Source organism: Bubalus kerabau, chromosome X (assembly GCF_029407905.1).
Source record: "Bubalus kerabau isolate K-KA32 ecotype Philippines breed swamp buffalo chromosome X, PCC_UOA_SB_1v2, whole genome shotgun sequence".
In the NCBI taxonomy this organism is placed as follows: domain Eukaryota; kingdom Metazoa; phylum Chordata; class Mammalia; order Artiodactyla; family Bovidae; genus Bubalus; species Bubalus kerabau.
In genome coordinates this window covers 122,979,100-123,005,684 of record NC_073647.1, presented here as the reverse complement: position 1 = coordinate 123,005,684, position 26,585 = coordinate 122,979,100, and the positions used below count along the sequence as shown (strand labels likewise).

Here is a 26,585-nt window from a genome sequence, read left to right as displayed (position 1 = left end):
CTAGATTCCACATGCTGCAACTAAAGATATTGAATGTTGCAACTAAGACCCGGCACAGCCAAATCAAAAAAAAGAAAAGAAAAGAAAAGAAAAGAAAAGGGGTACTGCAAAGATCATTCACATGTCTCTTGAATGGGATAAATACACTTTTGAAATAAATTATTGTAGAAGAGGCCTTAACTGTTAGTAGCATATTTATCAACCTTTCTTTACATTAAAGTGGCAAAAAAAGTTATTTCATATTGAAAAGACTCAACTGAAACCTTTTTATTTTTTCCAGACCAGACTGAAACACATTTTCATCTTTTAACATTCTCCTTACAGGTATTAATATAGGTGAGAAGAACATGTTTGAATTTTATGAGACATCCAGCTTTTAGAATACAATTGAGCTCTGTGAGAGTGTAAATCAGGAAGAAAAAAACTTAAAACTAGATTGTGCAGGATAATATTAAAGCACTCTCTACAATCTTTGACCAGGACAGTGTCACTAAATATTTATTCCCACTTCTGGATAGTGTATTTATGCTGTCTTCTGGCAATGGTCCCTTCAGGTAGGAATATTCAATGTAACATGCTGTAACATGTTCAGTCGCTAAATTGCATCTGACGCTCTGCAACCCCGTGACCTGTAGCCCTCCAGGCTCCTCGGTCCATGGGATTTTCCAGGCAGGAATACTGGAGTGGGTTACCATGCCTTTCTCCACGGGATCTTCTTGATCCAGGGATCAAACCTGTGTCACCTGCTTGGCAGGTGGATTCGTTACCACTGAGCTACCAGGGAACCCCAATAGGCTGTACTAGCCTCAGATAATTTCGTATTTCCACACAGATTCACTCTCTGTCACTTTCTAGGTTGAAAGCTGTGCTGCTGTACATATGGAATGAGTCCCAGATTTTCACGGCTCTGCTGAGTAAACAGAAATAGAATGATGTTACAACATCACTATTCTGACAGTCTGCTGGTTTCACTATGCCAGGCTATATGCTAAACATTCACAGAAAACTGTAAAAATTAAACATTTGGAAAATACCAAGTGTTCATGAAGCACTGGAGTAACTTATACTCAACTTCACACAGCATCGGGGGAGAACAGTTTGGTATGTTCAATAAAATAAACAAGAGCCTACTTAATAACCCACAGTTCCAGTATTTTGCATGTAATGGTCACACAGAAGCACTAAACCATGCTTACAGAATGTCCTGAGCAGCATTGCTCCTAAAGGCAAAAACTAGAATTGGCCCAAGTGGGCTTCCATGGGAGAAAGGACTAATTTATTCATTGGAAGAAGATGCACTGGGAAATTATACAACAGAAAAACAGTACAGCAGCTGCATGCATCAGTGTGAAGTTCAAAAAACACACACAGAGAAAAATATGTTGTAGGAGTATTATATTCATACACTACTAAATGAGCTAAAATGAAAAACAGATAATTGATGTGTTAAACATATAGAGTGAGAGCAAGAGAATAAGTAATATGCATTTGCACTGTGAGTAATTCTAGATTGATTAGAGGAAGGGGAGGTCAGGCAGGAGTGTTCAGGTGACTCTGAGGTACTGATAATTTGTTATTGTTCAGTCGTGTCCCATTCTTGCAACCCCATGGATTGCAGCATGCCAGGCTTCCCTGTCCTGCGTCATCTCTCAGAGTTTGCTCAAACTCATGTCCATTGACTCTGTGATGCGATCCAGCCATCTCATCCTCTGTCATACCCTTCTCCTCCTGCCCTCAATCTTTCCCAGCATCAGGGTCTTTTCAAATGAGTCAGCTCTTCACATCAGATGGCCAAAGTATTGGAGTTTCAGCTTCAACATCAGTCTTTCCGATGAACACCCAGGACTGATCTCCTTTAGGATGGACTGGTTGGATCTCCTTGCAGTCCAAGGGACTGTCAAGAGTCTTCTCCAGCAACATAGTTCAAAAGCATCAATTCTTTGGTGCTTAGCCTTCTTTATGGTACAGCTCCCACATCTATACATGACTACTGGAAAAAGCATTTTTTACTATCAGACCTCTGTTGGCAAAGTAATGTCTTTGCTTTTAAATACACTGTCTAGCTTTGTCATAGCTTTTCTTCCAAGGAGGAAGCGTCTTTTAATTTCATGGTTGCAGTCACCATCTGCAGTGATTTTGGAGCCCCCAAAAATAAAAGATAAAGTCACTGTTTCCATTGTTTCCCCATCTACTTGCCATGAAGTGATGGGACAGATGCCATGATCTTCACTTTTTGAATGTTGAGGTTTTAGCCAGCTTTTTCACTCTCTTCTTTCACAGTCATCAAGAGTCTGTTTAGTTCCTCTTTGCTTTCTGACATAAGGGTGGTGGCATCTGCATATCTGAGAGTATCAGATCAGATCAGTTGCTCAGCTGTGTCCAACTCTTTGCGACCCCATGAATCACAGCACACCAGGCCTCCCTGTCCATCAACTCCTGGAGTTCACTCAGACTCACGTCCATCGAGTCAGTGATGCCATCCAGCCATCTCATCCTCTGTCGTCCCCTTCTCCTCTTGCCCCCAATCCCTCCCAGCATCAGAGTCTTTTCCAATGAGTCAACTCTTCGCAGGAGGTGGCCAAAGTACTGGAGTTTCAGCTTTAGCATCATTCGTTCCAAAGAAATCCCAGGGCTGATCTCCTTCAGAATGGACTGGTTGGATCTCCTTGCAGTCCAAGGGACTCTCAAGAGTCTTCTCCAACACCACAGTTCAAAAGCATCAATTTTTCGGCGCTCAGCCTTCTTCACAGTCCAACTCTCACATCCATACATGACCACAGGAAAAACCATAGCCTTGACTAGACGAACCTTTGTTGGCAAAGTAATGTCTCTGCTTTTGAATATGCTATCTAGGTTGGTCATAACTTTCCTTCCAAGGAGTAAGCGTCTTTCAATTTCATGGCTGCAGTCACCATCTGCAGTGATTTTGGAGCCCAAAAAAATAAATTCTGGCACTGTTTCCACTGTTTTCCCATCTATTTCCCATGAAGTGATGGGACTGGATGCCATGATCTTAGCTTTCTGAATGTTGAGCTTTAAGCCAACTTTTTCACTCTCCACTTTCACTTTCATCAAGAGGCTTTTTAGTTCCTCTTCACTTTCTGCCATAAGGGTGGTGTCATCTGCATATCTGAGGTTATTGATATTTCTCCCGGAAATCTTGATTCCAGCTTGTGTTTCTTCCAGTCCAGCGTTTCTCATGATGTACTCTGCATATAAGTTAAATAAACAGGGTGACAATATACAGCCTTGACATACCCCTTTTCCTATTTGGAACCAGTCTGTTGTTCCATGTCCAGTTCTAACTGTTGCTTCCTGACCTGCGTACAAATTTCTCAAGAGGCAGATCAGGTGGTCTGGTATTCCCATCTCTTTCAGAATTTTCCACAGTTTATTGTGATCCACACAGTCAGTATACTCTGTTCTAAATTAGGTGCCAAACATGCAGATCCTCACTGAATTATCATTGTTTATACTAGTATATGCCTTTCATAAGTGTGCTGTTTTTCACATTAAAAAATGTGATTGTGAAACTATTTTAGGGTTAGCAATTTGCTCGGATGTGAACTCTATCTGATATGGACTTGCTTCTCTAGAGTGGAGGACATCATTTCCAATATTGAAGTTGATTTGGGCCTATCACTGTATAAGGGCCTACCTCTACAAAATAAGTTTTGACATATAAGGTTTCTTTTTAATATGTTGTTGTATTTGATCTGCTAATATTTGTTGGAAATTTTTGCCTGTATGTTCACAAGGGATGTTAGTCTGTTGTTTTCTTGTAATGTCCTTGTTTGATTTTGGCATTAGGATACTCCTGCCCTCATAGCATGAGTTAGGAAGTATTCCCTCAGCTTCTGTCTTCTCGAATAGATTGTAGAAACATTGATACAATCTGTTCTTAAAAACTTGGTAGAATTCATCCCATTTAGAATTCTGGTAGAATTCTGAACTCATTTAGACCTGGGGCATTCTGTCTTGAAAGGTGATTAACTATTGGTCCTTTTTTCCTTAGTAGATATTGGCCTATTCAGATTATCTGTTTGATTAATTTTAATTAGAAAATAAACTCAAGATACTAAGGAGTCACCCTGGGTGTAGCCTCCATCTAGATTTCTTTTGAATTATTTATAAATGTTAACATTGCTCTTCTCACTTTTAGTTTGATGATGTTTCCTCTCACCTTTATGGAATCACAACAAAGTACACAACTCAGTTTTCATATGAGCTACTCTCTCTTATACTGTTTGTATTGCTTTAACTGGAAATTAAATTATCCAGCTATCTGAACTTGTCAAGTAGTGTTAGGAATATCGTAAAGAACACAGGTTATTCTTGGTGTACACATTCATCTCCCCATGAGAAAGGACCTACAACAGAGCAGCCCACCAGCCCCGAGTCTTGAGTGTGCGTTCAGATCACCTGACTCCATGTACAGAGACAGTAGAGTGCACCTGTTAATTAGGTGAAGTGGTTGAGTAGACCTCGGTTTGTTAAATGAGCTCATGACACATTAGATACCATAGGAGCTGTTTCATTGCAAAAGAAATCTGCTTAGAAAGCATGGGTGGCCTGATACTTATGATCTCTCCATCTCCCAAGACTTCCCTCATCATCTCGTACAATAGTGAGTGTAACTGGACATAGGGAAGGGCTGTCCTCAATAAGGGCATCCCTTTGGGTTCCTTGAGATCAGTTGAGTAAAAGGGAGAGGAAGCCACATTCATAGTGCATTTCAAGACCTCTGCATATATTACATAACACAGAGATCTGTCTACACCACACACATCTAAGGTCCTTATTTTAATCCTTGCAAATTAAAAAGCTCCTTCTGTAAAGTAAGATTATTTTTACCACACCACAGATGGCCCAGACAAATGATATTTTTCCAGTAATTATAACAAAATACAGTTTAAAAATATCCTACAAGCCAGATGTCTTCACTCAACCCTGGTTAATATAGTAGTCTTATATTATACATGTTTTTATTATTATTATTATTATTGAGATAATAATACAAAATATGAGCCAAGATTGTGACGTCTTAAAGGTTAAGTTTCAAGGTTGGTAGAGGAAGAAAAAGATTGAAGGAAGTATGTGTCTGTTTTCAGAAAATGTGAGTCACTGCTTTCTTACTCTGAAAACAGTTTGTAATTGGCTTATGTAGGTGACTATGTATGAGAGAATCAAACAAAAAGTGAGATGAAAGCAATCTTTAAATAAGTAAAAGTAATCATGACTACTTTATATCAAAATTCCTGTTTTTTCTTTCTGTTGTTTTCCTCTTCCTCCTTTCTCCCTCTCTATTTTATAGAGGGGCTTAGAAATAAACATTGAATAAATGAAATTAGAAAAGACCATAAACTTAAAATATAAATGACTACAGGATTGGGAAGCATGGAATAGCTTATTTTATAAATTATTTTAAAGGAAACCTTTTATCTATCTATTTTGTCTTACAATATTTTATACTGAACTCCGAAAATTGAGCAGTGAAAACTCAACTTGGTTTTTCTCTATGTGCATTTTGCTTCTCTCTCTTAAAATGGAGCCCATCCTTAAAAAACAAAATTAAAAGGATATTCCAGTACAGCCATGAGTATTGGTGCTACACATCAGGTCAGTTTATGGCAGTCAATTTGGCTCCCTCAGAAGCACACACAAAATCTTAAATCTATGACCGAATGAGTTTTCCAAGACTGAAAAAATAATAATGAATTGGGAAGAAACTCAAAGCATTTAAAAATCATTTCAGTAGATAGTGAAAAGAAGGATATATTGAGGGAATATACATATTTGAATGTGTTCATGATTTACTTCATCCTTTTGCTCTATTAAAATTCCTGACATTTTGTCAAATAATGTTAATGAATTATAAGAAATTCCAGTTTCTGCCTTTTTAACTCAAAGCTAATGGTAAAAATAAACAAACACAGAAAGACTCTGGTGTCCATCACCCTCATTCGATGCCAGCTGTGAACAACTGCTTCCTATTGAATTATCCCCTTGTCTTTCAGTCTTAACCATCATCCCTAATAATCAGTGATGCTTATTTTTCTCTTATTTTTTACATGACCTATCAATGGTTCATATAAATCGAGCCAGTATAACTTTAGAAAAATATTGGAGTATAGTTAATTTGCAATGTTGTGTTCGTTTCAAGTGTGTTGTATAAGTTTTATAAAGCAAGCTTTGCTTTTATTTTAATTCTCTCTTGTTGTTCAGTCAGTGAGTCATGTCCCACCCTTTGCAACCCCGTGAACTGCAGCACTCCAGGCTTCCCTGTCTTTTACTATCTCCCAGATTCTCTCTGCCTTGTGCAGTCATCTGGATTCCATTCAGAATAGCTCCATAAATGGATTGCAGAGGTGGGATCTGCCCTCATCTTCAGCATTCACTGAGACAACTTGTATGCAGGCACAACTGCAGATCATCTGTTCCAACTTCCCCAGCTTAGTCTATGTAAGTCCATGGATAAGATTTTCCCACACTCCTCACATCACCATTCTGAAAGTCCAGCCTCCCTCAGAACCTTAAGAGTGGGTATTTGAGGTGCCTTGGAAAGACATCATTATTTATCTTCATCCATCAGTTAACCCATCACCACATATATGAGCGCCAAGGAGAATAAGAGTTCTGAGAAGTAGGAGCATAATAATAATAACAATAAATAACGTGCTTGAGAGCCACAAAGTCTAGAATACACTGATGGTAGCTAAAACAAACGAAGCTGACTCACAGTTGCCAACTGGACCAATTCAGTGGCAAATAGAGCCTGCTGATGAGTTGACAGGAACACCGTTTTCCTGGTCACCAGGTGATGTGTTGAAGAGTAAGGTACACAGTGGTGAATTTTTACTCTCTTAGAAACTGTTTTGGTACAGCTACTTTTAGTAGAAGTTGAGCCTGGAGAGATATGAGAAGATTCTGTAGATCAGTGCTTCTCAAACTTTACCTTGTACATGAATCACTAGGGATTCCATTCAAGTACAGATTCTGATTCACTTGGTCTGGGGTCTGGCTAAGAATCTGCCTTTCTAGCAAACTCCCAAATGAAGCCAGTATTCTTGGTGTCAGGGAGCTTACTTTGAGTAGCAAGAATTTAGAGCCCTTGGCATGGAATCCACTAGATGAGCAGATGGAGAGATGAGGAACGGATGGGACTGTGAGAAGAGAGGACAGGTGTGGATCTTGTTGAGACAAGCAAGATGTGGAAGACTTTCCTCCTTATCATGTAGAATCCCTTCCTCTATACTTGGCAAGTTGTTGAGATTGTTGTTCAGTCGCTAAGGCATGTCCAACTCTGCAACCCCGTGGCCTGCAGCAGGCCAGGCTTCCCTGTCCTTCACTATCTCCCGGAGTTTGCTTAAACTCATATCCATTGAGTCAGTGACGCCATCCAACCACGTCATCCTCTGTTGCCCCCTTTTCTTCTTACCTTTAGCCTTTCCTAGCATCAGGGTCTTTTCCAGTGAGTCACCTCTTCGCATCAGGTAGCCAAAATATTGGAGCTTCAGCATCAGTCCTTCCAGTGAATATTCGGGACTGATTTTCCTTAGGATTGACTGGTTTGATCTCTTTGCTGTCCAAGGGACTATCAAGAATCTTCTCCTGCACCACAGTTTGAAAGCATGAATTCTTCAGCACTCAGCCTGCTTTATGGTTAAACTCTCACATCCATACATGACTACTGCAAAGACCATAGCTTTGACTATAGAGACCTGTACAACAGAGCAACCCACGTAGCCCTGCATCACATAAGCTGCTTCCTGTACACAGACAGTGGGCAGCACTTGTTAATTAGATGAACTGGTTAAGTAGGCCTAGGTTGGTTAAATGAGCTCTTGATACATTAGATACCATATAAACTACTTCAATACCAAAGAAATCTAACTAGAAAGCCTAGGTGGCCTGACCTTTGTGATCTGTCACTTAATCTTCCAGGACTCTGCTTATCTTCTTGTCCAGTAGTTAGTTTATCCAGTCCTGTGAGTCCAGCACTCTCAAGAAGATGTTGGCTCCCCTATGTTTATTTTCAGTACTGTTATCTCACCTTGTTACTCAACCACCCTGGGCTTCACTCCCCCAAAACACAGTGAAACCAATCTACTGGCACAGGTTGCATAAGGGAAAGTACAGCCTTTGTTGCAGGCCAGGCAAGGAGAACCAGCAGCTCATGCTGAGAAGACCCCAGCTCTCCAGCTGCTTTCACCAGAAGGTTTTTTAACAACAGTGTGAGGCAAAGGGTCTCAGGGTGCATGACCACCTTGTGCTCAATTCTCTGATCCATTGATGGCGAGGTAACAGGGTGATGTTTTCAGGAATCTCAGTCATGAGCCTTCTGGTTTCAGCAGGTCTGGGTTATACATTCTTGTGGCCAGCATGTAGTTAACTTTTTCTATATGGTGGAGTTTTAGTAACTGCAAGACAAGTCAAGGACATATTTCAGAATATTATATAAAGCCCTTGAGAAGAAACTGAAGGTGTTTTAATGGCTAAACCATTATTTGTTCTTTTCTGTTTTCATTTGTTTCTGTATATTCTGATTTCTCTGATTAAATTTGCTGTAAGCTTCCTTAAAATCAAGAGGTGGGAGGGCACACCGAGATCTAGCCCCAGAAATGCCCCTCAGAGCAGTGCTTGACTTCCACATGAGCTTCAATTTCAGTTTTCTGGCTGCCTGCAAGGTATTTCCACTTGCACATCTAATAGGCGTCTGAGACTTACATGACATGCCTTCCCACATCCTTTTCATCTCCCCGCGAATGTCCCCAGATTAATTAATAGCAACACTTCAACCCAGGTGATTAAGTGAAAAAACTGGAATGGAGATTATTTCCCACCATTTCCCATTTTTCTCCTCTATCCCATAAGCAAATCTTATCTCCTAGTCCAAAATCCATCGGGAACGTGCAAAGGTCTCTTCCTCAGCGACCACTCTATTTCCAGCCACCACTGTCTCTGCCCTGCTACCATGTCTCCTAACTTGTCTCCCAGCCTCAACTCACCCTCACTCACCTACTTTGTTTAAAGGAGCTGAAATCACTGGCTTAACATTCGGGGAGTCTTATTTTATTTTTTATTCAGAAACAAAAATTTGACCTTAACCTTGACCACATATTTTTCAGCCCTTCTCCTGAGGTAGTTTGAGTTTTCTGGTATGATTACTTTAATGGAAGAAAGGGTACAATGGAAGGGGGGAAAATGTGTGTGTGTGTGTGAGAGAGAGAAAGAGAGGGAGAGAGTTGCACCATAAAAATTGCTGAGTGCCAAAGAATTGATGCTTTCGAACTGTGGTGCTGGAGAAGACTCTTGACCGTACTCAATGGACATGAAGTTGAGCAAACTCTGGGAGATGGTGAAGGACAAGGAAGCCTGGCGTGCTGTAGTCTGTGGAGTTAACAAAGCTGGACATGACTTACAGACTGAACAACAACATATATGATGGATGTTTTTTAAGGGCAATATGCATGACTAACATGGTGAGCTAGGATGTCACTCCTGTGTCTATAGGAAAGTCAGCCTATGGCTTAGTTACCAGTATCATTGTTGTCCAGTGATATGACGGACCCTGCCATAGCTGTTTAGGACCCAAGGTGCTACTCAGAAGCAACAAACTTTAACATTTGCATAAACTATTGAGCTAAAAGTTTTCAGGTAAGGTTGAAGACTCCTTTATTTTACTCCCTGTCCAATCTCATTCTTCACTTCTCCCTAAAAGACAACCAGTATTTTGAATGCTGTACTAGTTTATATATATATATATATATATATGTATATCATTTTACCATGTACCCACATAGACTAGTGTCTCAGACGGCCCACCCCACCCTCTTCACCTACTTTGTTCATGGGGGTCCTGTGTTTTCCAGGATCTCAGGAACCCCTTCTCCATCCCTCTGCAGAGATCCTGAGCTATATATGGATCAGACTTGGGTAGCCAAGAAAGATTCCTGGATACCTGTTTCAAAGTTTAAAAGATGAGAGAGCTGCACACAAAAATCAAACAGAGAGACCTTTATTTATTGAGGAACCAAATAACTTTATGTGAAGAACTAGTAAAACTGCAAGAAAAAAACTTAGGTGAACTTCTTCTGCAAGGGCAACACTGTGGTCTGCATGGCAGGCAGGGTGACCTTGGCAGTCACCCGGGACTCGGGGGAAAGTCCAGTCCAGGCTCGTTCCTCCTTGTCACTGGTGTCCAGGGTGAGCTTGTCAAAAGCGTACTCTGCCAGACCGCCTTCTGGCGCCCCCATCTTGCGCACGTTGGTGAGATGGTCCCCCAGCTCCTTGATGAACTCAAGCTGCTGGTCCAAGTGGTGCGTCTCCAGGAAGTGGCACAGGTGGGCGTCGCTGCTCTCGGTGGCCAGGTGGTGCAGGTCGAGCAGGCTCTGGCTGACTCTCTTCTCCAGGTGCAGGGCGTCCTGCGTGGCTTGGAGGCCGCTCTCCGGCTCTTGGGTCTCGGGCATCCTGGTGTCCAGGAAGGAGACACGGCCCCCACACTGGTTCTGCAGGAACATCAGGCTCTCGGCTGTCTCGCTGTGCTCCTGGGAGTGGAGCAGGAAGAAGTGGAGAAGTGCTCCAGGGCCATGTCATGGTGGTGGTGCAGGGAGCAGACCCTGGCCAGGCACTGGAAGGAGGCATGGAACTCCAGGGCGGCGCGGCTGTTGGCCGCGGCCTCGCACTCGGGGCGGTAGTGGTAGCGTGCCTGCCAGGCCGCTGTGGGCAACATGGCGGGCAGCGGCAAGACCATCCGGAAGGCGTCTCGGATGAGGGAGGTGTGGCGGGGGCAGCAGCCGGGTGGGCAGCAGCGGGTGCGGAGGTGCTGGCCGCCTCCTCGAAGCCTTCTCACGATGACCCATGACGGCGGCCAGAGGCGGGCTCTGGGCCCCGGGGCAGGTGGCTGGGTGCGGGCTCTGGGATGGACAGGAAATGGTGACCGTTAGTGCAGGGTGAGCACCTGGGCTTTGGGTCCCTTAAGGAAGAGGTCACCAGGTGGGCGGGGCCTGTGGGCAGGGCAAGAGCACTGAGTCCAAGTTCCATCAAAGCCTGGGTGAGGCACGAATGCTTTGACCTGAGCACCTGATGCCTATTAAGTTTTAAATTTTGCATTAATAATAATTTGAAAGAACTTTTTCTCGTTGTCAAATTCAGCATCCTCCAACATTTTTGAAACTTGGGACTGGTTTCCTGGAGGACAATTTTTCTCTTGGAGGGAGAGTATGTTTTCAGGATTATTCTCCTAAGGAGAGTACAACCTAGATCCCTCAGGTGCACAATTCACAGTAGGGTCTGTTCTCCTTTGAGAATCTAATGCCACTGCTGATGTGACAGGAGGTAGCACCCATGTGACAATATGAGCGATCAGAATCGAGTGTCAATACAGGTGAAGGTTTATGTGCCCACCACTCACTTGTTGCTGTGTGGAGCCATTCCCAACAGGGTGCTGGGGAGACCTGCTCTGATTGTTTTCTTCTATAGTATGTTTCCTTATTTGAAGGTTTAATGGTATTCTCTTCAGCTTTATATATCTGGGGGTTTTGCTCCAGAAATGGTTTGTTTTATTCATCATGATCTTCTCTTTTACTTGCATACCTTTCTTCATGTAAACTTAGGAATAAAGGGCTCATTTGATTTGCCTGGCTAATTAGCATGGATCAGCTCTAGAGCTAGGATGCCTATTTCATGTACAGTCTCAATTGTATTGGAGGGCAGAGTGTGTCAGTTATTCAGTGACCTTCTCCTTTGGGGAATGCATGGCATGGAGAACTCAGGTAGGCTAAGGACCCTCACTGTCACCCATTGATACCTACCTAAGTGGCTATAGAGTCATCCACGGTATGAAACAGCATCTGGGCTGCTGTCTGTAGTGAGGGGTGAAAGATAACTGTGGAATTTGATACTGATAGATCCAATACCAGGAGAGTTGGCTTGTTCCTTCCCCTGACTGCTTTTAGCCATGCAGGCTAATTGAGGAAAACTGTCCAAAAAGCTTTTGGTTTTTGTATTGCCTCCAGGATGCAGGAGAAAGGGCCCCCATATTTCCAAAGGTAAGCTTAGTGGGCCCAGAATGTTAAATATTTTACACTGTTCTCTCTTCCAAATGCAAGGAAAATGGTTACATTCAATTCTCAGGAGTGAAGCAAAACTTTAGAAAAATCACAGAAGGGAGAAAGGCTGGAGGGGACACTCCAGCCATTTCTTGAACTTAGCTCTTATGGCAACTGCACTGCCCTTCTATGTCATATTCCAGACCAGATCTCCAGGATCTGTAATGTTAATGTTGATTGATTGATCTTTTTATTCGTCTGTCCCTCCATCCAACTATCTATGCATCTATCTGTACGAAGTCTTAGTTGCAGTACGTGGGATCTTAGATTTTTGTTGTGCCATGGAGGATCTCTAGTGACATGCAAAGTCTTACTGGTTGCAGCATGTGGGATCTAGTTCCCTGAGGAAGAGTCAAACCCTGGCCGCCTACATTTGGAACTTGGAGCCTTAACTAGTGAACCACCAGGGAAGTCCTAGGATCTGTAATGTTAAACCCATACCTTTTGAATTTCTTGTTAGGGGTTTGAGTGAATAATTTGTGCTGAGGAAAAAGAATCATAAAAAATGAGTTTGTACTTTGTGGCTAATTGCTTCTGGGTGTATGATGACATGGATATAAAATATTATATCCTTCTAATTATATAAATGTTACGAGGGAAAGCTGGGGGTGGGGGAAGCATTTGTGGAACATGCTTTCCTTGTTCTTTGCCATTGCTGGGCTGATTGTAAGTTAAACTCTTTGAATATTGAAAACTGTACATCTTCATAGGCTTCCATAGTTGTTTAGTGGTAAAAAACAAACAAACAAACAAACAAAACCAAAAAAAACAACCTTCCTGCCAATGCAGGAGATACAGGAAATGAACAGGTTTGATCCCTGGGTTGAGAATATCCCCTGGAGGAGGAAATGGCCACCTGCTCCAGTATTCTTACCTGGGAAATCCCGTGGATAGAGGAGCCTGGCAGGCTCAGTCCATGGGGTCACAAAGAGTTGGACATAACTTAGTGACTAAACAGCAATACATCTTGATAAGTGATGGTTTTTGCCTATTGGGATCTCTGGAAAAAGGGAGGCAACATGAAAGAGAAGCAGTCTCCAACTGGAGATACAATTTTAGAGTTTTTAAATACAGTTTTTAATTTTTTAAATTAATTTCATTGAAATATAGTTGATTTACAATGTTTTGTTAGTTCCAGGTGATGAGCACAATGATTTATTTATATACATACACATATCCACTTTTTTAGATTATTTTCTCATGTAGGTTATCACAGAGTTTTGAGTAGAGTTCCCTGTACTATACAGTAGAGCCTTGTTGGTTATCTCTCTTATGTAGTATATAGTGTGTGTATGTTCATCCCAGTCTCCTGACTTATCCCTGTCCCCCACATTTCCCTTTTGGTAACCATAAGTTTGTTTTTATATATGTAAGTCTCTTTCTGTTTTGAGAATAAGTTAATTTGTACCTTTTTTAAGAAAAAAATAAGATTCTACATATGAATGATAACATATGACATTTATCTAGGTTCATCTTTGTTGCTGCAAATGGCATTATTTTGTTCTTTTGTTTTCTGACCGAGTAATATATTTCATTGTGGGCTTCCCTGTTGGCTCAGCCTTAAAGAATCAGCCAGCCAATGCAGGAGACATGGATTTGATCCCTGGGTGGAGAAGATCCCTTGAACAAGGAAATGGCAACCCACTCCAGGATTTGTGCCTGGGAAATCCAATGGACAGAGGAGCTTGGCAGGCTACAGTCCATGGGGTCGTAAAGAGTCTTTACATGAGTTAGCAACTAAAAACAATGGCAACAACAATATTTCATTGTATATATGTACCACATCTTCTCTATCCATTCTTCTGTTGATGGATATTTAGGTTGCTTCCATGTCCTGCTTCAGTGAACAATGAGGTGCATGTGTCCTTTTGGATTATGGCTTTCTCCAGTGCCTGCTCAGGAGTGGGACTGCTGGATCATATGGTAGTTCCTACCTTAAGTTTTTAAGGAACCTTCATACTGTTCTCCATAGTGGCTATACCATTTACATTCCCACGAACAGTGTAGGGGGTTTCTCTTCTCTCTGTACCCTTTCTAGCATTTGTTGTGTGTATACTTTTTGTTCACGGCCATTTGGGCGATGGCCATTTTTGTTGATGGCCAGTATGAGGTCAAAATGGTCAAAACTACCTCCTTGTAGTTTTGATTTGCATTTATCTGATATTTAGTGGTGAGCATCTTTTCATGCGCTTTGTGATTTTTGGCCATCTATATGTCTTCTTTGAAGAAATGTCAATTTAGATCTTCTGCTCATTGTTTGCTTTTTTGACATATAGCTGCATGAGCTGATTGTATATTTTGGAGATTAGTCTCTTGTTGCTCACTTCATTTGAAAATATTTTACCCTATTCTGTGCGCTGCCTTTTAAAAATTTTTTGATGATTTCCTTTGCCCTGCAGAAACTTATAAGTTTAATTAATTAATAAGCCCTGCAGAAACTTATAAACTCTTTGTTTATTTTGATTTTTATTATTCTAGAAAGTGGATCAAAAAATATATTACTGTGAGTTATGTCATAGAGTGTTCTGCCTATGTTTTCCTGGAAGAGTTATATAGTGTCCAGTCTTACATTTAGGTCTTTGATCCATTTCAAGTTTATTTTTGTGTATGATGTTAGAGAATGTTTTAATGTAATTCTTTTATATGTAGCTGTCCAGTTTTCCTTGGAACCGCATATTGAAGATGCTGTCTTTTCTACATTGTATATTCTTGCCTCCTTTGTGGTAAATAAATTGACCATAGCTGTGTGAGTTTAAATGAAGTTTTCAGTTGTTAGTGAGCTCTTACGAAATCAGAAGTCTGACACTTAAAAGTTGATTTTCTCGCCTGGCAAGTCGATTTTTTAGTGGGTCAGTTTCAACTGTAAGACTGATAAGCAAGTGTACTTAGGAAAACTCTGCCATTGTAGTGTAACAATAGCCAGGTGTAACAGCACCCCAGTGACAGGCTGTCATCAAATGAGCATGGCCGTGTTCCAATACAATTGTATTTAGGGCTGTTGAAATTTGAATTTTAGAAAAATTTTTTTCAAAAAAAAATTACTGCTCTTTTAACATTTTCCAATCATTTGGAAATACAAAATTCATTTTCAGCTTGTGGGCTGTACATAAATAGACGGCGGGTCAGATTCAGGTTGTAAGCCATTGTTTGCTAACCTCTGTTTCAGAAAACATGTATACTTTTAAAACTGTAGAAATGAATTACTACAACCAAATAAAAATTTACAATTGAAACTGACTGATGAATGTAGTAAAGAATCACAGATGGGACATCATCATGCAGCTTAATATACTCCACACAGTTCCAAATCCTTATCTGACTCTCAGTTTATATACAGCTGTGTCAATACCAGTTGCTGCTGGAGAATTTGTTCTCAAATTGAAAAATTATCCCACAAGATTTAAGGCCTACCAAGTCACAAAAAATAGAGTCTAACTCAGTGGGCTTTTCTGTAGAATGAGACACAGTTCTAGATAAATATTGAGATTGCTGTAATAAATTTGTTTGCAGGAAGAAAGGAAGACATATGTAATTGTGTTAAATCATTTCATGATAATTGCTTGACATTTGTGATTTATCGAGTTTATAGTTTTGAATTGTATATGATTTGATGTTCAATAGTTTCATTTGTGAATTTTATCGAGAATGACTTTGCCTTTTTTTTTGTATTTATTATGACTTGAGAAATAAGTACTACAGTGATAACCAAATAACTCAAAATGGATCAACAGGCCTAGTGGTAAAGCACAAAATTGGAGGTATTCTTACCTCTCCAGACTGGAAAAGGTGCTAAAATTAGGAGATTCACTGTTACGAAAGCATGTGGAGAGAAAGCCAAGGTGTCCCTGTGCAACAGAGAGAAGATGAAACAAAGGAATGTCACAAGGGTTCCAAATCCTATATGCAGGAAACAGGCTACAACTACTCAGATACAAACATATGCTACCCTTTAAGAAAAATGAAGAATAGCTTTAAGAGAAGAATCTTGGGCTTGGAGCATGGAGCCTTCAGCACAGAAGGGGAAATCTTGACCCACAAAAAATTCCTCCTAGGTCTGGCAGCCTAATGAAATATCCATACTGGGCTTTGAAATCGCCTGGAATCAGTGACCTCTTTGTTCTTCTGTTTTTTGTTTTTGTTTTTGTTTTTCCATTTTGAAATAGGAATGTCTAAAGCTCTTAGACTTGATTTGTTCCAGCACTGTTTTTTGAAAAGACGTAACCTGTTTTCTGGGCTTCCCTGGTGGCTTAATGGTAAAGAATCTACCTGCCAATATAGGAGACACAGGTTTGATCCCTGGTCTGGGAAGATCCCCTGGAGAAGGAAACTGCAACCCATTCCAGCATTCTTGCTGGGGAAATCCCATGGACAGAGGAGCCTGGTAGGCTACAGTCCATGGGGTCGCAAAAGAGTCAAGAACAGCTAAACAACAACTTGTTTTCTAGTTTTACAGGTATAGAGATGGACAAGAATGTTGTTCTAAGATGGATCATACGCAGAGTCTCACTCTCTGATTTACATAATGCTGATAATTAGATTTTGAACTTCTAAACTCATATTTATATGAAATTTTGGACTTGTTTTACACTGTAAAGGATTAAGATTCAATGGGATGTTGGGATGGATGAACGTATTTTGCATGTGGGGTAAATGTGAATTTTGGGGGCCAGAGGGAAGAAAGACTATGGTAAGCTGAAAAACACACTACCAAAAAATATTTACATATGAATCTCTTAAACCCATGAAGGTAATCTTATATGGCAAAACTAAGACTGTCTTTAGATGTGGTTACTTTTAATATCTTGAGATGGGAATATTATGCTGGATTATCTAGGTGGGCTCTAAATGCAGTCACACACAACCACTTAAGAGGGAGATAGAGTTTTCACACTCAGAGAGGAAAATGTAATGGGCAGATAGAACAAAGATTTGAAGATGATGGCCTTAAAGACTGGAGGGATGCAGGCAGAAGCCAAGGAAAGCTAGCAGCAAACAGAAAGTGGAAGGAGAAAGGAAGATTCTCCCCTGGATCCTCCGGAGGATATGTATCATATCTGACACTTTGATTTGGGCCGAATGAACATATTTTGGTGCTTCTGGCCTCCAGACCTCTAAGAGAATAAGTATGTGGTTTTTGTTTTATGGTGGGAGTGGGGCGGGCAGTCATCAATTCAAGGCAATTTGTTACCACAGCCCTGGGAGATTATTTAAAGTAGAAGCAATCTAAATGCCCATCAAATGACTAATGGATATAAAAAATATGATATAACCATCTAACAAAATATTATTAATAAAAAGAATAAAGTAATAATGTGTTCTGCAAAATGAATGGACCTTGAAAATATGCTAGGTGAAAGAAGCCAAAAAGGAACAGATTGTACAGTTCCATTCCTATGCAATGTACAGAACAGACAAATCTGTAATACACAGAAAGCAAATTAGTAATTGGCTAAGATCAGGCAGGTAGGGATATTGGGAAATGCTAGCTAAGTGGAGTGGAGTTTATTTGGGGGACAGTGAAGATATTCTAAAATTTATGATGGATGTATAACTATGGATATACTAAAAGTTCTTGGATATAAATTCAGAGGGTGAATTATATGGTATATGAATCATACCACAGTAAATTCATTTTTTCCAAAGAAGGCTCTACAGTGTGCTGAGAAAAAGGCATGAAATTACATTGAGAAAGACAAGTCCCATGATCTTCAATGTCAAGCTGGAGACCTAGGAGTGCTGACGGTATAGTTCCAGTTCAAGTCCAAAGGCCTCAGTTCCAGTGTAAGGGTCAGCAATCTCAATACCCAGTAGAAGCTAGTGTTTCAGTTCAAGTCCAAAAGAAAGAAAAATCCCCCCTCATTTAAAGAAGGGTCAGCCGTTTTGTTCTAGTCAGACTTTCAATTGATTGGATGAGGCTCACCACCATTAGGGAAGTCAGTCTGTTTTCTTTATTTATTCTACTGATTCAAAGGTTAATCTTATCCAGAAACACCCTCAGGAACACACTCATAATAATATTTGCCCAAATATCTGGGCATCCCTTGGTCCAGTCAAGTTGACAAATAAAATTAAACATTATGTAAGTCCTTTATCACAGATACATATTGTAATGTTTTTCCCATTTGCAGTGTCTTTTAGTTTTTAATTTTAATCATCTATTTGATCACCTTTTTTCTTTTCACTTGTGTGTTTTTAAGATCAGCATGTTCATTCCTGCAAAAATAAGGCAGTAGCCTTTTCCCAATAGCCTTGGGAAATGCTAGCTAAGTGGAATAAGGTTGATGTGGGGGACAGAGAAAATATTCCAAAATTCATTATAATACATTTTTTGGGGGGATTTTGAGAGAAATTACGTTGAATCTGTGAATTCTTTGGGGGGCTTTAACATATTTACAATATTAAATATTCCCATAAATGAACAACAGATGTCTTCTCACTCGTGTTGATCTAGTTTAAATTATTTTAGCAATGTTTGTGGTTTTCACCGTAAAAGTCTTGCATCTTCTTGGCTAAACTTATTCTTAAGTATTTTCTTCTTCCTGATGCTCTTAGTGGAGTTGTTTTCTTAATTTCATTTTCAGATTATTCATTGATCAGGTATACAATAGAATTTAGTTTTGTGTGTTGAAGCTGTGCTCTGCAATTTTTCTGAACTTATTACTCCTAATTTGTTTTTTTCCTTTGGGATTCTCTTTGTATAAGGTTGTGTCATCTGTGAATAATTTTACTCCTTCCATTTCAATTAGAATGTCTTTTTCTCCTTGCCTACATGCTAAAGCTAGAATGTTTGGTTCAATGGAAATAGCAAAAGCAGGCATCCTTTTCTTTTTCCTGACCTTAAAGGGGAAGCTCTCGTTCTTTCACCTTTGAGTATGGTGTTAGCTTTGAGTTTTTCAAAACTGCCCTTTATCATATTGAGGAAGTTCCCTTTTCTTTATAGCTTGTGGAATGTTTTAATGATGAAATGGTATTTGATTTTGCCAAATATTTTTGTGTGTCTGTTGAAATGATTGTGTGCTTTTTCTCATAATCATTCTGTTAATAAGATTAGTTGATTTTTGTGTATAGAACCAACCTGGCATTCCTAGGGAAAATTCTACTTGGCCACGATATATAATACTTTTAATATGCTGCTGCATTCAGTTTGCCAATACTCTTTGAGTGTTTTATATCTGTACTCATAGGGGATATTGTTCTATACTTTTCTTTTGACATCAGTATCTGACTTTGGTATCAGTTAATACTGATCTTATTGAATAAGTTAAGAAGTGTTCCTTTTATTTTTTGGAAGAATTTAGGAAGAATTAGTATTCTTTATTTTTTTTACTTTTTTAAAATTTTGATTTATTTGTTTTAATTGGAGGCTAATTACTTTACAATATTGCAGTGGTTTTAGCCATACATTGACATGAATCAGCCATGGGTGTACATGTCTTCCCCATCCTAAACCCCTGTCCCACCTCCCTCCCCATCCCATCCCTCTGGGTCATCCCAGTGCACCAGTTCTGAGCACCTGCTCGCCTGCATCGAACCTGGACTGGCGATCTGTTTCACATATGATAATATACATGTTTCAATGCTATTCTCTCAGATCATCCCACCCTCACCTTCTCCCACAGAGTCCAAAACACTGTTCTATACATCTGTGTCTCTTTTGTTTCTTTTGCATTTATCTCTGCCCTAATTTTCATGATTTCTTTCCTTCTGCTAACCCTGGGGTTCTTCATTTCTTCCTTTCCTAGTTGCTTTTGGTGTACAGTTAGGTTATTTATTTGACTTTTTTCTTGTTTCTTGAGGTAAGCCTGTATTGCTATGAACCTTCCCCTTAGCACTGCTTTTACAGTTTCCCATAGATTTTGGGTTGTTGTATTTTCATTCATTTCTATGCATACTTTTATTTCTTTTTTGATTTCTTCTATGATTTGTTGGTTATTCAGAAGCGTGTTGTTTAGCCTCCAGATGTTGGAATTTTTAATAGTTTGTTTTTTTTTTTCCTGTAATTGACAGCTAATCTTACTGCATTGTGGTCAGAAAAGATGATTGGAATGATTTCAATTTTTTTGAATTTACCAAGGCTAGATTTTATGGCTCAGGATCTGATCTATCCTGGAGAAGGTTCCGTGTGCACTTGAGAAAAAGGTGAAATTCATTGTTTTATAGTGAAATGTCCTATAGATATCAGTTATGTCTAACTGGTCCGTTGTGTCATTTAAGGTTTGTGTTTCCTTGTTAATTTTCTGTTTAGTTGATCTATCCATAGGTGTGAGTGGGGTATTAAAGTCTCCCACTATTATTGTGTTATTGTTAATTTCCCCTTTCATACTTGTTAGCATTTGTCTTACATGTTGCGGTGCTCCTAGGTTGGAAGCATATTTGTTTATACTTGTTACATATTCTTCTTGGATTGATCCCTTGATCATTATGTAGTGTCCTTCTTTGTCTCTTTTCACAGCCTTTATTTTAAAGTCTATTTCATCTGATATGAGTATTGCTACTCCTGCTTTTTTTTGGTCTCCATTTCTGTGAAATATCTTTTTCCAGCCCTTCACTTTCTTCTTTAAATGTTAGATAGGATTCATCCTGGACTTTTCTTTGTTGAGAAGGTATTTATTACTGATTCAATTTCTTTACTTGTTATTGGTCTTTGCAGATTATTTCTTAAGTTTTGGTAGTTTTTGTGTCTAGCAATTTGTTTCAACTAGGTTATCACATTTCTTGACACAATTTTTCTTTGCATTTTTATATATTTTATTTTTTGTAAAATCAGTAGTAATGTCCCCATATTCATTCCAGGTTTCAGTTCCTTGTTTTACTTCTTTAGTATAACCTAAAGCTTGTTACTGGAGAAGGCGATGGCACCCCACTCCAGTACTCTTGCCTGGGAAATCCCATGGATGGAGGAGCCTGGTGGGCTGCAGTCCATGGGGTCGCTAAGAGTCGGACACGACTGAGCGACTTCACTTTCACTTTTCACTTTCATGCATTGGAGAAGGAAATGGCAACCCACTCCAGTGTTCTTGCCTGGAGAATCCCAGGGACAGGGGAGCCTGGTGGGCTGCTGTCTATAGGGTCGCACAGAGTCAGACACGACTGAAGTGACTTAGCATAGCATAGCATAGCAAAGCTTGTTACTGTTGTTGATATTTTTAAGGAAAGAACTATCAGTTTCATTGATTTGCTACTTTGTTTTCCCATTCTCTACTTCATATATCTCCATTCTAATCATTTTTATTTCCTTCTTTGTGCTAGTTCGTCTAGTTTCTTAAGATGTAAAGTAATATTTGAAATCTTTCTTTATAAGTTGAGGCTCTTATAGTAATAAATATTCCTCTAAGCAAGGCTTTACATGCATCCCTTTCAATTAAGTAATTAGTAACAAGGGAAGACTTACTTCTGCTCTTTATTTTCTGTGTATCTTATTTTTGTTCCTCGTTCCCTCTATTGGTAACTTCTTTCAAGTTTGATTTTTTTGTAGTGAACCATTCTGATTCCCTCTCATTCATTTTCTGTGTATATTCTTATTTACTTTTTAAATGATTACTGTGCAGATTGCATGTAATATCTTCAGTGTAGAGCAATGTGTTTTGAATTAGTAGTAAATTAGTTTCAGGTGTACAAAGTATGCCACTACACAGCTCCATACTTCCCCCTTTATGTTGTTGTCAGAAATTATATATTAAATATATATATATATAGTGTTCCCATTAGTTTACATTAATGACAAATATTTATGACTTTTTAAATATCCTAGATGATAAAAGAGGAGTTCTCAGTGAAATATACAATAATAGTGACTTTTATATTTATTTATGTAGTTACTTTTAACAATATTCTTTATTTCTTCATATGAGTTCTTGTTACTATCTATAAATAAACAAATAAAGATATACTCAGCTCCATTAGTAATTATAGAAATTTTTAAAAAATCACAATAAAGTACTACTTAGGACCTAGTAGAATGGCTATGATTTAAAGTAAATAGGCAGGTTTGTGTATTGCCAAAACATTACAGAAATTGGACCTTCACACATTGCTAATGGAAATGAGAAATTATGTGGACACTTTGGAAAACAGAATTGCAGTTTCTTTTTTTTTAAATTTTTTTAATTGAAGGATAATTGCTTTACAGAATTTTGTTGTTTTCTGTCAAACCTCAACATGAATCAGCCATAAGGATACCTGTGTCCCCTCCTTCTTGAACCTCCCTCCCATCTCCCTCCCCATCCCACCCCTCTTGATTGATACAGAGCCCCTGTTTGCATTCCCTGAGATATACAGCAAATTGCCATTGGTTATCTGTTTTACATAGGGTAATGTAAGTTTCCGTGTTACTCTCTCCATACATCTCACCCTCTCCTCCTTTCTCCCTGTGTCCATCAGTCTATTTTTTATGTCAGTTTCTCCGTTGTTGCCCTGCATAAATTGTTCAGTACCATCTTTCTAGATTCCATATATATGTGTTAGTATATTTGTCTTTCTCTTTCTGACTTCACTCTGTATAGGCTCTAGGTTCATCCACCTCATTAGAACTGACTCAAATGTGTTCCTTTTTATGGCTGAGTAATATTACATGGTGTATATGTACCACAACTTCTTTATACAGTCATCTGTCAATGGACATCTAGGTGGCTTCCATGTTCTAGCTATTGTAAATAGTGCTGCAGTGAACAATGTGTCTTTTTCAATTTTGGTTTCCTCAGGGTCGGAATTCCCTAGTGGCTCAGATGGTAAAGAATATGCCTGCCATATGGGAGACCCAGGTTCGATCCCTGGGTCCAGAAGATCCCCTGCAGAAGGATATGGCAACCCCTCCAATATTCTTGCCTGGGAAATCCCATCGTCATGAACTCCTCCGTCCATGGGGTCACAAAGAGTCGGACACAACTGAATGACTTCACTTCACTTTCTTTCCTCAGGGTATATGCCTAAGCATGGGATTGCTGGGTATTATGGTGGTTTTATTCCTAGTTTTTAAAGAAATCTTGATACCATTTTCCATAGTGGCTGTATCAATTTGCATCCCCACCAGTAGTGCAAGAGGGTTCCCTTTTCTCCACACCCTCTCCAGCATTTATTGTTTGAAGACTTTTTGATGATGGCCATTCTGACCTGTGTGAGGTGATACATCATGTAGTTTTGATTTGCATTTCTCTGATAATGAGCAATGTTGACCATCTTTTCATGTGTTTTTTACCCATCTGTATGTCTTCTTTGGAGAAATGTCTGTTTAGGTCTTTTTAGCATTTTTTGATTGTGTTGTTTGTTTTTCTGTTATTGAGTTGTATGAGCTGCTTGTATATTTTGGAAATTAATCCTTTGTCAGTTGTTTCATTGGCTATTATTTTCTCCCATTCTGAGAAAATCGGTTGTCTTTTCACTTTTCACCTTGTTTATAGTTTCCTTTGCTGTGTAAAAGCTTTTAATTTTAACTAGGTCCCACTTGTTTATGTTTATTTAGATTGGCAGTTTCTCATGAAGTTAAATATAGGTTTACCATATGCCATTGCAATATCAGTCCTAAAGTATCTTGCCAGGAGAAGTTAAAACATTCTTTTTAAATTTGTATATGAATGTTCACAGTAGCAATATTCCCTAAAGACTATAAGTAAAACAACTCGAATGTCTTCCAACTGGTGTATGAACAGAAGTAGCATATCTATGGAGTAGAATAGTATTCAGCAATAAAAATGAATGAAGTAGCAACATGTAACCCAGGTAAACCGCAAAAACACTATGCCTAATGAAAGAAATCCAACAGAAAAGTTTGCGTATTGTATGTTTCCATTTATAGTAAATTTCTTGAAAAGGCAGATGTCTAGAAACCAAAACTAAACCAGTATTTACCAGGGTCTATCTGGGGATAGTATTACAGAGAGACTGTAAATGGGCATGAGGTACCTGGGGTGTAATGAAAATATTCCAAAATTAGTTGTGATGATGGTTGTACAGCTCTGTAAATATATTAAAGTCATTGAATTGGGTGATTTCAGCATCACTATCAAAGTAAGAAACCCCAAGGACATGGCTCTCCATAGAAACACCCATTGGATAGAGACGATTGGGAGCCTGGGAACAGTGACAATGAATAATTCATAATAAATGTTTTTATATACTTCAATTTCTGAATCTTATGGATGTTTTCCTACTTCTAAAACTTAACACAAAGAAATTCACTCTTCCAGGGAAGGAAAAAAAGTACAGATAACTCTTTCAGGAAGCCTAATTTTGACTTAAAAGTCAAGTGTGCCAGGTGAGGATTAAGAGACCTATGTGTTAGTGAGCACCAAGTATGAAATAAGTCATTCAGGGCTGGAAACAACAGAGAACATGGATGCAGGGTCTGAACACCTGAAAGAAGCATACAAATACCACGTATAAACCTATCGATTAAAAAAAAATAAAACAGGGATAATGCCATTCATCCTACAGGAATATTGCCTAAATGAAATCACGTATGTAGTATTGATTACATATCTCAAGGAAATGCGATGGCAGCACAGCAGACAATAGGCAGTTCATCCCTTCTGAAGCCAGATAATTCTAGCCTCCATTCACCAGGGCTGCTCTTCACTTTGAACTTGTCAAAGAGGGATTTGGCCAAGCTGACTTCTGGACCCACCATCATGCTACCCAGAATTAAGCAGTAACATTTCACATAAAGTGAAAACCCCCTTCATTTCAACCCTTGCCCAACCCCATCCCCTTCACTCTTTCCCCAGATCAACCCCAATCATGATTTTCAGGCCATGTTTTGATACTTGAACTCTGCTCAGGCATCCACACTCACCAGGGCCCCAGACCACGCCCCACCCAACATTGTTTTACTAGGGGAGGATTGATTTTCTGTTTTCCATGGTCCCATGGAACACCTTCCCTCTCCATCAGTGGAGATCCTAAGCTGCATGTGGACAGGGCCTGGGTAGCTGGAGAGACTCTTGTACACCTGTTTTAAAGTTTAAGAGTGAGAGATTTGCACATACAAATTAGAGACGTTTATTTATGCATCAACTATTAACTTTATTTGAACAACCAATAACTTTTTATGTGAAGAACTGCCAAAACTGCAAGAAAAAAACTAAAGTGAAGTTTTTCTGCAAGGGCAATACTGCAGACTTGATGGCAGGCAGGGTGACCTTGGGCAGTCACCCGGGACTCAGGGGAAAGTCCAGTCTAGGATCAGTCCTCCTTGTCGCCGTCGCCCAAGGTGAGCTTGTCAAAGAAGTACTCTGCCAGGCTGCCTTCCGGGGACCCCACGTTGCTCAGGTTGCTGACATGATCTCCCAGCTCCTTGATGAACTTGACCTGCTGGTCCAGGTAGCCAGTCTCCAGGAAATCGCACAGATGGGCGTGCTGCTGTCGGTGGCCAGCTTGTGCAGGTCGAGCAGGCTCTGGTTGACGCACTTCTCCAGGTGCAGGGTGTCTTGCATGGCCTGGAGTGCACTCTCCCACTGCTGGGTCTCAGGCTTTCTGATGTCGAAGAAGGAGACGCGGCCCCCACGCTGGTTCTGCAGGAACATCAGGCTCTCGGCTGTCGTGCTGTGCTCGTGAGAGCGGAGCAGGAAGAAGCAGTAGAAGTGCTTCAAGCCCACATCATCACAGTCGAGGTAGAAGGCCAGGGCCAGGCACTGGAAGGAGGCGTGGAACTCCAGGGCAGCGTGGCAGTTGAGCGCGGCCTCACACTCAAGGCGGTAGTTCTGACGAACCTGTGAGGGCGGTGTGGGCATCATGGCGGGCGGCTCCAAGGCCCAGGGAACGGCGGCTCGGTCGGCAGGGGCGCGGGCGCCAGTGGCCTCCTCGGAGCCTTCCCATGGTGGATGATGTGGGTGGCCGGAGGCGGGCTCCGGGCCAGACGACAGGTGGCTGGGTGCGGGCTCTGGGATGGATGGGTAATGGCGTCCGTTGGGCCGGGTCAGTGCCTGGGCTTGAGATTGGTTAAGGAAGAGGTCACGTGGGCGGGCGGGGTCTATGGTCTTGACCCTCCTTCTTTCTGCCTGGTGACGTAATGGCTGTTGAGAAGGGACTCTAAGACAATTTCAACAATCAGCTCCTGGGGAATAACTCAGAAAAGCTCCACTCCTTGTCTGTCTCCAGGTCCTTCTCACCTCTCTACTTTCTGATTCAAGTGAAATAGTCAGACTACAGTGTGTAGAAACTAGTCTCCTGAGGGGCTGATGAGAGACTGGATAACGTGTCATTTACGTGTGGAAGAAGCCCCTTCGGGGTGGGCTTTGACCAATGAGAAATGGGGGCTGGAGAGAGCCTGTAAGATAAATACCAATGCCACCCTCTTGCACACTGCCAAGTGACCTGAGGAGTGCTTTCAGATTCTAAACCTCTAGACAAGCCTGTTCAGTGAATGATCTGCTGAGTCACTGTGGCTCATTGGGAAGCAGTGGCCAGCGTGATAAACACATAGGATTACATTTCTTCACATCTTTCCCTGCCTGATGTTTCATTCTTCTCACCCTTATTGCT

General features: G+C 40.3%; 2 pseudogenes; both read right to left on the bottom strand.

Moving 5' to 3' along the window:
• Positions 1-10,079: 10,079 nt before the first annotated feature.
• Positions 10,080-10,732, bottom strand: LOC129640162 (ferritin heavy chain-like; annotated as a pseudogene).
• Positions 10,733-25,117: 14,385 nt separating this feature from the next.
• Positions 25,118-25,939, bottom strand: LOC129640132 (ferritin heavy chain-like; annotated as a pseudogene).
• Positions 25,940-26,585: the final 646 nt, after the last annotated feature.